Source organism: Xyrauchen texanus, chromosome 32 (assembly GCF_025860055.1).
Source record: "Xyrauchen texanus isolate HMW12.3.18 chromosome 32, RBS_HiC_50CHRs, whole genome shotgun sequence".
NCBI classification, from domain to species: Eukaryota; Metazoa; Chordata; class Actinopteri; order Cypriniformes; family Catostomidae; genus Xyrauchen; species Xyrauchen texanus.
Window position 1 is genome coordinate 17,167,831 of NC_068307.1, and position 11,922 is coordinate 17,179,752.

The 11,922-nt window shown below is 40.2% G+C and overlaps 1 protein-coding gene across 4 annotated transcripts in view; it reads right to left on the bottom strand.

The window, feature by feature from the left end:
- Positions 1-9,565: 9,565 nt before the first annotated feature.
- Positions 9,566-11,922, bottom strand: part of LOC127625829 (microtubule-associated serine/threonine-protein kinase 3-like) — a 60,819-nt gene continuing 58,462 nt past the window's right edge. For all 4 annotated transcript variants that reach the window (XM_052101228.1, XM_052101227.1, XM_052101230.1 and 1 more), the window contains one exon: positions 9,566-11,922. This exon is cut by the window's right edge and continues 1,614 nt beyond it. The gene's annotated coding sequence lies outside the window, so the exon portion shown is untranslated.

Sequence of the window (11,922 nt, forward strand, 5' to 3'; positions counted from 1 at the left end):
AATTGTTACTTTTTGATTTATTCTGTATTCCTCTGAAATCATTTATATCAATACTGGGTCTTTAAAATAGATGAAACCGCTCTGGAGGAACCGAGCAGGAGAATCCCATTTTAAGAATCATTTCTATCATAACTGAAGCTTTAATGTAGGAGGAAGCCACTTAAAGACTATCAGTTTGAATCTCATTAGAAACTGATCAAAAGGTAAATGAATAGAAGAGGATTCAGAGTAATCAATAACTTAAATGATTAAAATAAAAGAATAATCAGAAAGAATTTAGAGCTTTAATCTAAATCAGAGGTCAACTTAAAATTGGAGTCAGATTAATATAAAATTGGAGTCAGATAAAATTAATAATGGGATGAATTTGTAAAGTGCAAATTATTAACAATAATTGCTTTACTTCAGTGCTCAGAAAAGACAGAACAACGCAGAGACCTTCAAGGGGCAAATCTATGTATTTTTAGCAGTTTTGCCTGCCATTTTACAGTATGCCAGCATATTTCATATGCAGTCAATGCTGATTGGCTGATGGCACCACAAGCACACAGTCCTTTACTAGCGACTATCCTGAGCTGCAATGTGAAAGACAGCAGACAGGGAAAAACAAAAGTCTATTTCACGCTTTCAAGAGCCTTCCAAAAAAAATATTGGGGATATTTCTCCCCAATTTGGCATGCCCAATTCCCAATGTACTCTAAGTCCTCGTGGTGGCACAGTGACTTGCCTCAATCCAGGCGGCAGAGGACAAATCTCAGTTGAATCTGTTCGCCCATCTTATCATGTGGCTTGTTGAGAGACCTAGTGCGTGTGGATGCTTCACGCTATTCTCTGCATCATCCACGCACAACTCACCACACACCACACCGACAAACACACATTTTAGCGACCACAAGGAGGTTAACCCAACGTGACTCTACCCATCCTAGCAACTGGGCCAATTGGCTGCTTAGGAAGCCTGACTGGAGTCACTCAGCACGCCTTGGATTTGAACTTGCGACTCCAGGTGTGGTAGTCAGCATCTTTAACACTGAGCTACCCATTTGTTTGTTGAAGTAAATAATTATTCTTTCAGAATACATGGCTACTTTTGAATGGTTATCAATAGAACTTATTCATAGTAGAGGTATATATTTTTTTTATAGGTATGAAGACGAGGCTGCAAGGGACAGACTGTCTCTACAATGGCTTTTGCTTTAAGAGGCCTAGATCACATCTAATCTAACTGCCATCTGGAGTTTGTTGTCAACTGAAATTTTTGAAAGAAGTTTTGTTCAATGTTTTGTCCGTGGAATGATCAAAAACAGTTTAAACAAAAGTAAAACCTACTGAAGAGGGTCTATCCCTTACAGCTTCATTTTCATCCCTTTCAAAAATCAAACATGGTGTGTCTGTGAAAATGGTCCACGAAGGCTTTTTTGCAGCCAGATGGTGTAGATGTACCAGCTGGTGCTAACAGGACCATGCTAACAACCCTGAACCATTTCCTGATTAGCACACGTAGCTAGCCAATAAGTCTATTTAGTGTGTGTTTATATTTGGAAGATGTATTGTTCGCTCATCTGTGTCTAGAAGAAGTTATCTTTCGGATGTTAAAAGAACCTTCAGCAGAGGTCTTTGAGACTTTTATGATTTAGAATGTATGTCAATTAGCTCTTTTTAACATGTTTGTTAGATGTTAATTAGAATGCAATCCTTTCCAGACATCTCGAAGATGTGCTATCTGGGTTGTTGTTGACATGTCTTTGCAGCAAATGGAGTTGAAGTTGGCAAAATGGTGGAAGTTAGCAAAATAGCTGTATTATGCTGAAATCTTAATGCCTGATAGATTCTGACTCCCTGCTACCTGATTGGGCCGTATCCCTAAAGCTCAATCCTAAACCTACTGCTAAACATAAGGATCCAAGGGAGTCAAAATTCGGCTCTACACCAGGAATAATTCTAACAACTGTCAAGGACAGCACTGTCAATAGAAATTTAGCCATATACTATACTTGTTTACAGACAAATGCTCTAAACAAACAGCCTAAAAGTACAGTATGTGATTTTAGCCTGTAGAATCGAATTTTGACTGCTGAGTATTCTTTTTTTTTTAGGGGAAGGTGTAGGAATGTGCTTTAGGGGTAGGAACCAATTAGGGTAGGGGTGGGTGGAGGGTTGGGGTTTAGGAATAAGGACTAATAAGGTAGTGGGGAGTCAGATTTCGGAACAACACCAGTCAAGAATTAAGGCAAGAATACCTCACGACTTTCCTTTCATTTCACAGAAAAAGTCAAAGACCCACCAAGATACTGGCATCATCTTATTTATATCGTGCAGGTTTTTTCATTAAAACAATTATAAAACATTCAGCACTTAGTGTAGTTATCATGGTACACTGAACAATCAAACTAAAGACAACAAACAATTTAACAATTTAGACCATATAGTTACAGTATAGGGAAAAATGTGTGTAAATGGGATATTTATTTCAGTCACCTCAGAAGAAAGTCAATATCCAGTTTAAGATTTTATTTTCTGTTCTCTGTGTAGTTCAAAAGTATCTTGCTGTTGAAGCAACCGGTCTAAGGTTTGACCACTTTCATCAAAAAACCTTTCTATCATTCCAATATTTTGTGCAGATAAAATTTGAGCCACCACTGCAGTGGCAATAGCCTGTGATTGGCAGGGGTTATGGACCACACGGTGTCTAAGCTTCTTGCCAGGTTCAATGATTAAGAATCCAGCCTTTACCGGAGGTTCTTGGGTGGTGGACCGCTCCTTTACATAGTGCCTCAAGAAAGCTGTGTAGAGCTGTATTAACCTCGCCAGACCTGTTCTATAGGAGAGACGCAGAGATTCAGCTGTGCCCTTAGAGACGGATGCCAAACGAATCCCATGAATCCTCATGTGCAGGTGGACTGCTGCTCCGTTGATCCACTGCTTAATACTGAAAGTGTTTAGCTGATGATCCACAGTCATGCTCTCATAGAGCTTGATTAGAGCATATTTTAGCTTCTGGTCATAAAGTTCAGTTATTTCTTCCATTTCTTCTTTTTCAGTTGCCCTCTTCGACACAAGTTTTAGGTATTCATTCATAATGCTGGCGATTTCAGAAGAGTTGTCTGATCCAAATATTCTCTTAAATGGGTCTGTGGTCACACCTCCTGTCTGACCAACAATTCTGGACACAAGAACTTCAAAGAGCAGAGACAAAGCGAGTGCCACAACTCCCACACCTCCGTAAGACACATTTGTGCTCTGTCCAAAAATAGAGGTCAGGTTGTTGTCTAAAGCCACAAGTTGGTCTGTGGTTAGGTGCTGCTGGGTGGCAGCGTACTGCAGGTTGAGAGCAGTGCTTGAATTGAGGGACAGGAGGTTTGCCACGGTTTCATCTAGGGTGATGTCAGGGATGATCTGATTGTTCAGGGCAACCCTGTAAATACTATCTATCGTTGCTGCAGATGGGGTGCAGGGATGATTTCCCATGCTTAAAAGGCTGTGTATCTCTTCTTTTTCCCAGTATTGCTAGTGGGTCAAACATGAAGATATCAGTGTTCCTGCTGTGGAACTTAGAACTTTACAAATGGCCAAAAAAGGGCAGTGGCTAAGTACATGGTTTAATCAATACAAAAACAAACACTGACAATGCAGGTTAAACAGTAACAGAGATTCAATGGCTTTAAAGATAACATGAAATAAGAAATTGGGCCTATTTTTTTTCTCTTTAATTATCTTATAAATATCTTTGAGGGGAATAGAGCATAGAGGTGATCACTTGTGAATTGCTAATGCAGGACCTTGATGAGAGAGATGTTGCTGGAGATTTTGTGTGCAGCTTAAGGGGTAACTACAAATGTGAATGAAACAAACATAAACATGACCTTGACTTAACATAAACGTAACAGACTTGGCATGAATAGACATGACGACGTTACCAACATACACATTCAATACTTGACAAGGGACAATGGAAAACATGAGGGCTTAAATACACCGACATTGATAACAAGACAATCAATGAACAGACAGAACTGTAAACAAGATAACAAGACTAATACATTTAAACCAATGACAAATTAGAACTGATAATGAGTAACGAGACAATAAACCAACAAAAACAAGACACATGAACATGGAGGGAAACAGAAATCACATGACTATTGACACAGTAACTAAACTTTTCAAAATAATAGACATGGAATACATGAACCAACACATTAAACATTACAGAGGGGCTCTCTCAAGTGGAAGCGACCAATGAGCCAAATGTCTGTGATCGATTGCATAATAATAAAACAAAATCTTGGGTAGGCCTAGCCCATCTTTGACAATCGGCCTTTGTAACTTGAAATGTAATCTGGGACGCTTACCATTCCAAATGAAGGACTTCGCTATGCTATCAAATTGCTTGATATAAGAGTGGGGACATCTACAGGGAGCGATTGTAGCAGGTGAATTTTGGAATACAAATGCCTGGCTGAAAAGCCATCGCTGGGCAGTATGCTTGCATGACGTACACCCCCCCCCCCCCTTTCCCTTGGGGAGGGTGTGCCTTACACCCCGTCAGCCGGCAGGTCATCCCTGCCTTCCTGAATCTGGGAGGGGACAGGGGGAGGGAAATAATAATGGTTAAAATAGGGGGTACTTCCTGTAACAGTGTAGTACCCCCAACAAAAAACATTTAAAAGATTGTAAAATTTAAAAGAGAGGGGAAAAGGCCAACGCAGAGTGGCAGTGGGAGAGAGAGAGGAGAGAGAGAAAAAAACACTTACTCGGTTCTCCGATATGCCGTAGCTTGGTCCTCGGCCACTCCTCCACCCTCTAACGGATGACAGCCATGTATCCCCGGCCCTTGGTGGATGGAACTCCCTACCACATTCTCGGGGAACAGAAGAGGTCTCCCCCACCCCTGGCAGCGGTTTTCCGCCCGCGGTTGCCGGTCCTCTCTTAACCCTGCTGCGTTAAGTGGCTGGTAGGGGTCTCCCCCCCTGGCAGTGGCCCTGACCACTCCAGGTGGTCCGCTAGGAGCCCCTTCTCGCGGTCGGTGGCTGTTCCTCCACTACCAGGTGGCCGGGCTCCTCTGTTCCCCGGCAGATGGCCGCGGCTGCTCCGTTGGGGCGGATGGTAGCGGTGAGAACTTCACTACGCCATATCCCTACTCTTTCCCAGATTTCGGCACCAGTATAAAGAGATTAATGGAAAGGAGGATGCAAGGACAAGTTTAACAAACAAGAATTTTAATGAAGAACTTAAACCAAAAGACACAAACACACACATATGACGGACAGCTGCCCGCAAATGCTCTCTCTCTCTTGCACCACCATCCGCAGTCAGCCTTAATACCTCTCGGAGGCTTGATTAGCCTGATAAGGGGCCGGGTGTGTTGAATCAGGACCCAACCCCACCCTGTCACAATACCACATTAAATGCCTTTTCTGCCTCAAGTGAGATAGCAGCGACCGGAGTCTGATCATTTGCCACTGACCACATTATATTGATGCAACTCCTAATGTTATCAGAAGAGCTATGGCCCTGAATAAACCCTACCTGATCTCTATGTAGAGATGCGATAAGAGATGTCATAACTTTACTTAATCGGTTAGCCAGAATTTCGGACAATATTTTTATATCTAGCTAGATCAGGGAAATTGGAAGGTAACTCTTATATTCACTTGGATCTTTGTCCTTTTTAAGAATCAGGCTGATGCGGGATTGTATCATGGTTGGAGGAAGCTTTCTATTCTTTAATGATTCCATATAAACTTCTTACAATAGTGGAGCCAATTCTGTAGCATAAGATCTAAGAAATTCAGTGGCAAAGCCATCTGCCCCCAGAGCCTTGCTTGTAGGCAAGGCCTTAATTACCTCGCCAAGCTCTTCCAAGGTTATCCCAGAATCAAGAAATTTTTTTTGCTCAGTTGTCAGTTTAGGGAGTTCTAATGGTTCCACAAAGTTTCTAATATCTTCATCAGTAGACAAAGATGTGGAACTATAGAGATCAAGATAGAATTCTTTAAAAGCATTATTAATATCAATGGCCAAGTTAAACATTTTACCACCAGCAGATGGCAAAATGGTGGAAGTTAGCAAAATGGCTGTATTATGCTGAAGTCTGAATGCCTGCTAGATTCTGACTTCCTGCTACCTGATGGTAGAATGAAATGGTAGAAAAAGACACTCTCTGCTTTATATATCTAGCCAAAAGCTTCACTGCTTTGTTCACAGACTCAAAGTATGACTGTCTTGCCCTGAATAGCCAAAACACCACCTTCTGTGACAAAATAGTATTATATCTATATTTCAATCGGGTCAATTCTCTGAGGCCATCAGATGCTCTGCCTTGGCACTTATAATATTCCCTTCCAACTCCAAGAGTTCTCGTGCTTTGGAAATTTCGGTAAATGAGGCATACTATATGATCCAACCCCAAAGAACCGCCTTAAGTGCCTCCCAAGGACAAGCTGGTCTCCATTTAAACATTGATTTAAACATCCTTTAACATTTGTTGGAATTCAGGATTTTGCAAAAGGGATACATTAAAGCACCAACTATATGATTTTTTTACTCCGTATGTGGCAACATCTCTAAACTCACCATGGCGTGATCTGAGACTAAGATGATTCCAATTGAGCAATCAACAACAGATGAAATGAGGGACTTAGATATAAAAAAAAAATCTATTCTAGAATAAATCTTATGGACTGATGGAAAACATTTATATCCCTACCAGATGGGTTCAAATGTCTCCAAATATCTGGAAGACCAAGATTTTTACACATCATGTGAAGTGTCAATGTTGCACTAGGAGGCTTACACACCTTTGCTTCAATATGATCAAGGATTGAGTCCATCAATGGATTAAAGTCTCCTCTCAACCTCATGAGGGGTGCAAGCGGCTTGCAACATCACTTCAAGATCTATAAAAAAGCCCTAATCACCAGCGTTAGGTGTGTAAATATTAGCCAAAATCAACCTTTGCCCTGAATTTCTGCTAAAACAATAATGACTCTGCCTAATTTATCTTTAATCTGTTTAAGACATTTGAATTGTAGATGCTTACTTATCAGTGTAATGACTCACCGCTCTTACTTGAGCCAGAACTAAAGAAAACCTGTCTACACCATATCTTCCCAATTTTTCGCATAACCCATAATATTCCACGTGTAGAGAGACAATCCACTCATATTAACATTTGACATTTTGACATATTAGAAAAAATGTATTGTGTGTAAAAAATAAAATTATAAAGACCAATTCCAACATTAGTGCAACAATCAAACCCCGAACCAAACAAAGCATTAACCCCACACATGACAGCGCCAACTGGCAACCATCCTTTGACAACTTTGCCGTCAGATTGCTCAAGTCCGTTGTTTCTATACACATTTTGTGAATTACACAACAGAAGATAATCTATAAAACAAACTCCAGCCAATAGGCAGAATAAACACACAAAACATGTGAATTCATCCACATAACTGTCCCAAATGTGTGTTCCTCTACAAAACAAGCTCCAGGCGCTAACAGAACCAGCACAAAAAAAAAAGCTGTTCAGTTTACTTATGAAGTCAAACGCATGTTCAGTGAGCCTGCCCACTCGGCTGCAACATGAGTGCAACAAATTACCCAGTCACTCCAATGTCCTGCAAGAAACTCCACAAAACAAACTCCAACCAATAGGAGGCATAAGCAAAATGAACGTGCAGATTCACCCACAACACTATCCCTAAGAATTATTATTCCACGAAACAAACTCCAGCTGCTGGACAGAACCAGCACAAAAAGAAACAAAAAAGGCGCTAAGTTCCTCGGACGGTCAAGTGAAAGTTCTGTGAGTCAGGCTAACTGTAGCATAAATTGCTGAAAAACTTAATGCTGGCCATGATAGAAAGGTGTCAGAACACACAGTGCATCGCAGCTTGCTGCGTATGGGGCTGCATAGCCACAGAGTGCCTTTGCTGACCCCTGTCCAATGGCGAAAGCACCTACAATGAGCAAGTGAGCATCAGAACTTGACCATGGAGCAATGGAAGAAGGTGGCCTGATCTGATGAATCACATTTTCTTTTAGACCATGTGGACGGCCGGGTGTGTGAGATGGCAGCAGGATACACCATCGGAAAAAGGCAAGCTGGTGGAGGCACGGTGATGCTCTGGGCAATGTTCTGCTGGGAAACCTTGGCATTCATGTGGATTTTACTTTGACATGTACCACCTGCCTAAAGACCATGTAGACCCCTTCATGGCAACGGTATTCCCTGATGGCAGTGGCCTCTTTCAGCAGGATAATGGCAAAAAAAATTCAGGAATGGTTTGAGGAACATGACAAAGAGTTCAAGGTGTTGACCTGGCCTTCAATTTCCTCAGATCTCAGTCCGATTGAGCATTTATGGGATGTGCTGGACCAACAATTCCAATCCATGGAGACCCCACCTTGCAATTTACAGGACTTAAAGGACTGTTAACGTCTTGGTGCCAGATACCACAGGACACCTTCAGAGGTCTTGTGGAGTCCATGCCTTGACGGATCAGAGCTGTTTTGGCGGCACAAGGGGGATATTAGGCAAATGGTTTTAATGTTGTGGCTGATCGGTGTATGTAAAAAAAGCATAGGCCTATGATTTGTTCATGTATGGTTTACACTGATAAGTCATTTCAAGTTAATTTTGATTTGGATGTGACAAAAAGTGGAGTTGTCCGAGCCGGTTAGTTGCTTACTCTGTACTGTAATATCTCTCCAATTCCATCAACTCGTCCCCTACATAGCGATCTGCAGAGACTGTTGCGAGTGCAAGAGCATGAAAGGCGAGCTCCATTGCATTGATTGACTGACAGCATATTGAACAAATCAGTGCAAAGTTGAGTCAACGTCTCCTGTCACAAGACTTTTCTCTTGTACTCTGTGGTTCTTGGCTCACATTCACACCACGCTTTAGGAGGTCAATGAGAACACAATGTGCTGTAGGCCGGAGATCTCCAAAAGAGGGCTGGGTTACTCCAAAAGAGGGTCGCGCCAACTCTAAAAGGGGTCGTTAATTCAACACTGTTAGGGGCTCCCTATATCTTCGCTGGCGGTTTGGAGCTCCACCTGCAGCTATATCTTTCTCCTCAAGGGAGTTGTGGGAGACGCAGCCTTCTACTTAAATTTTATCAGCTGGTGTTACTGTTGTTACACAGTTACTTTGAAAATATGTCTGTTATACATCTGATTTGAGCTCACAATTTGTGTTATTATATTTGTTTTATGTGCAGTCGATTATTTTCTCACCCATGTTTTTTGAGGCAGCACTGCCTTCCCTTGCCTCCAAGGAGAAAATGCCACCGAACCAGCATATGAATGTGCCATCATACTGTTGCAAGACTTCAGCGTTTCACATGTTATTTGAAGGGGGCGTAACTTGAAGTAGGTGTGTCTTATAGTAGTCTTGGAGGACACAGACCCTTCTCGATCTAGGAGACAGCTTTTTGATAGCTTTATACAGTGCATATTATTGAAGAGAAGGCAAGTCTATCTCTTGCAGCCTCATTTTCATTCCTGTCAAAAATCAAATACAGCACTGCTGTAAAAAAAAGTTGTATTCCCAAGGCAAATGTAAATTTATTAATTGCAATATTCATCAACAATGGTTTTATATTTTTGACGTTTCATGATTTTCTTGTGGTTCTCATACAGTGCGAAATTTAGCCACTAAATATACAATTCAATTGGATTTTTTTTGTAGCCATGATAGAAAATGAGCATACACCGAAACCGACTTTCAAAAACAAACCCATCCTGTACAAGTAATCAGTGATCTTCCCTCACAACCAGTGAATGCTTTATTACAAAACATCATGAGACAAACAGTAATAACAACATTAAAAAATATTTATAAAGGTTTTTTTTTTTTTTTACAAACACAAACCATGATTCAAGAACTCTGACAATTCTGGAAAAATGGAAGAAAAACATCAGCACAACAGGATATAAAGATGATACATGTTCTGTCCTGTAAAGCTCTAGTGTGAATGTAACAGAAGTGCAGTCACCCTGTCTCGTCTAAACAGGTTTAAGGGTGGCTTTGGGTTCCACACAACATGTTTGGAGACAGCAAACACATCATCCACAAAATTTAAAGTCTGTAATTACAGAGGGATAAGATGTCACAACAGGGTCTGCATGACATTTAGCTTTTAATAGAATTACTGTCTTACTGTACTGTAAAATCTTGTTTATAGTTGACCATTAAACACATATTGCATTCAGGTTGCCATGCCAACGCTTACTGTGTATTAACTGAACATGCAGCATGCAATCGGTTGGCTGACATTCCAAAAAAAGGAGAAAAAAAAATACAACCTATTGAAATTTATACCAATTTCTGTCACACATGGAATGCTAACAATTTCAATAGCACCGGATACAGTAGCCTGATGCATAAAGTAGCGCAGAGTCACAAAGTGGTTGCAATTAAAAACAAATAAAACAGAGAGAAATGTTTCCTTTAACTTGTTAACTTGTAAATGTGCTGTTCCTCTGAAGTTCCAATATAAATAAACAGTATCAACGAAGTTCAAACAAATCAACATCCAATTAACTGTTGCACGTTTTCATGCAATTTCTAACAATGTATGCAATAAAACACTGTCCTATATTTTCTGGCCCACTTGCATAAAAGGCCAAAATAAACAAAAACATTAGTAATAAAGTAAAAAAATACAAACAAAAAAACTCCATCCCTATAATTAATAACCATCTGTGTTTTGGAGGAAGGTCATGCATAAAAACACATGAAACCATCCAGTCTGATGTGTGCAGTGTTAGTGAGATCAGCCCATTAACATCCAGTCTGATGTGTGCAGTGTTAGTGAGATCAGCCCATTAACATCCAGTCTGATGTGTGCAGTGTTAGTGAGATCAGCCCATTAACATCCAGTCTGATGTGTGCAGTGTTAGTGAGATCAGCCCATTAACATCCAGTCTGATGTGTGCAGTGTTAGTGAGATCAGCCCATTAACATCCAGTCTGATGTGTGCAGTGTTAGTGAGATCAGCCCATTAACATCCAGTATGATGTGTGCAGTGTTAGTGAGATCAGCCCATTAACATCCAGTATGATGTGTGCAGTGTTAGTGGGATAAGCCCATTAACAATGATATCATCAGTCCAAACTTTAACACAACAGTTTCTACCTAAAGCCTCCTGACTCCAGTGCTGCACAGATTTGCCATTACATTAGTCAACATATGTTAAAAACAGTCCATACAGTTCCCTTTCGCATAGTAGAAATCCACATTTATAAAAAATGTAAACATTATTCCAGGTACAAATGATTGCAAGAACTTGCTATTGGCCAACAGTCCATGGAAAACTTTGTGGTTAGTGACATAATGAATTCTGAGATTACAATAGTATAATGTATGCTGCTAATGACATCCAAACAATTGTTATAATTTAGTTGTGGCTGAGCACATCCAAACACATTGATAGATTAAAACAACAGACTATTTGGAAAGACAAAAAAACAAACTAAAAAAAAAAAAAAAAAAACACCAACCTGTGGGAACATGGTGAAAAAAAAATTATCTGTGAAAAGTTTTAGCTATAAAATTGGTTACCTATTCATGTTGAACAAGATGAAAACTTTGGATGCTAGTAAAAAAAGACAAAACAAATGTAATAAATCTAGTAAGAAAAGGGACTGCTAAATTCATAGCAATGTCAGACTTATCACTAAGAACTGAGCATTCTGGAAGGACTTTAATTTTAAAATAATAATCTAAAATAAAAAACAATTTAATACATTTAATACATTTAAACGGAGTAAAACTACGAATATTTGGGTTGAAGCATCAAATTCATGTAGACAAAAAAACAAAAAAACTTTTTCAGACTGACCAACATGCACTACAAATGAGATCTCAAGTGATCTGTGGGGTTCCCACAGTTAAAAACCTAACGG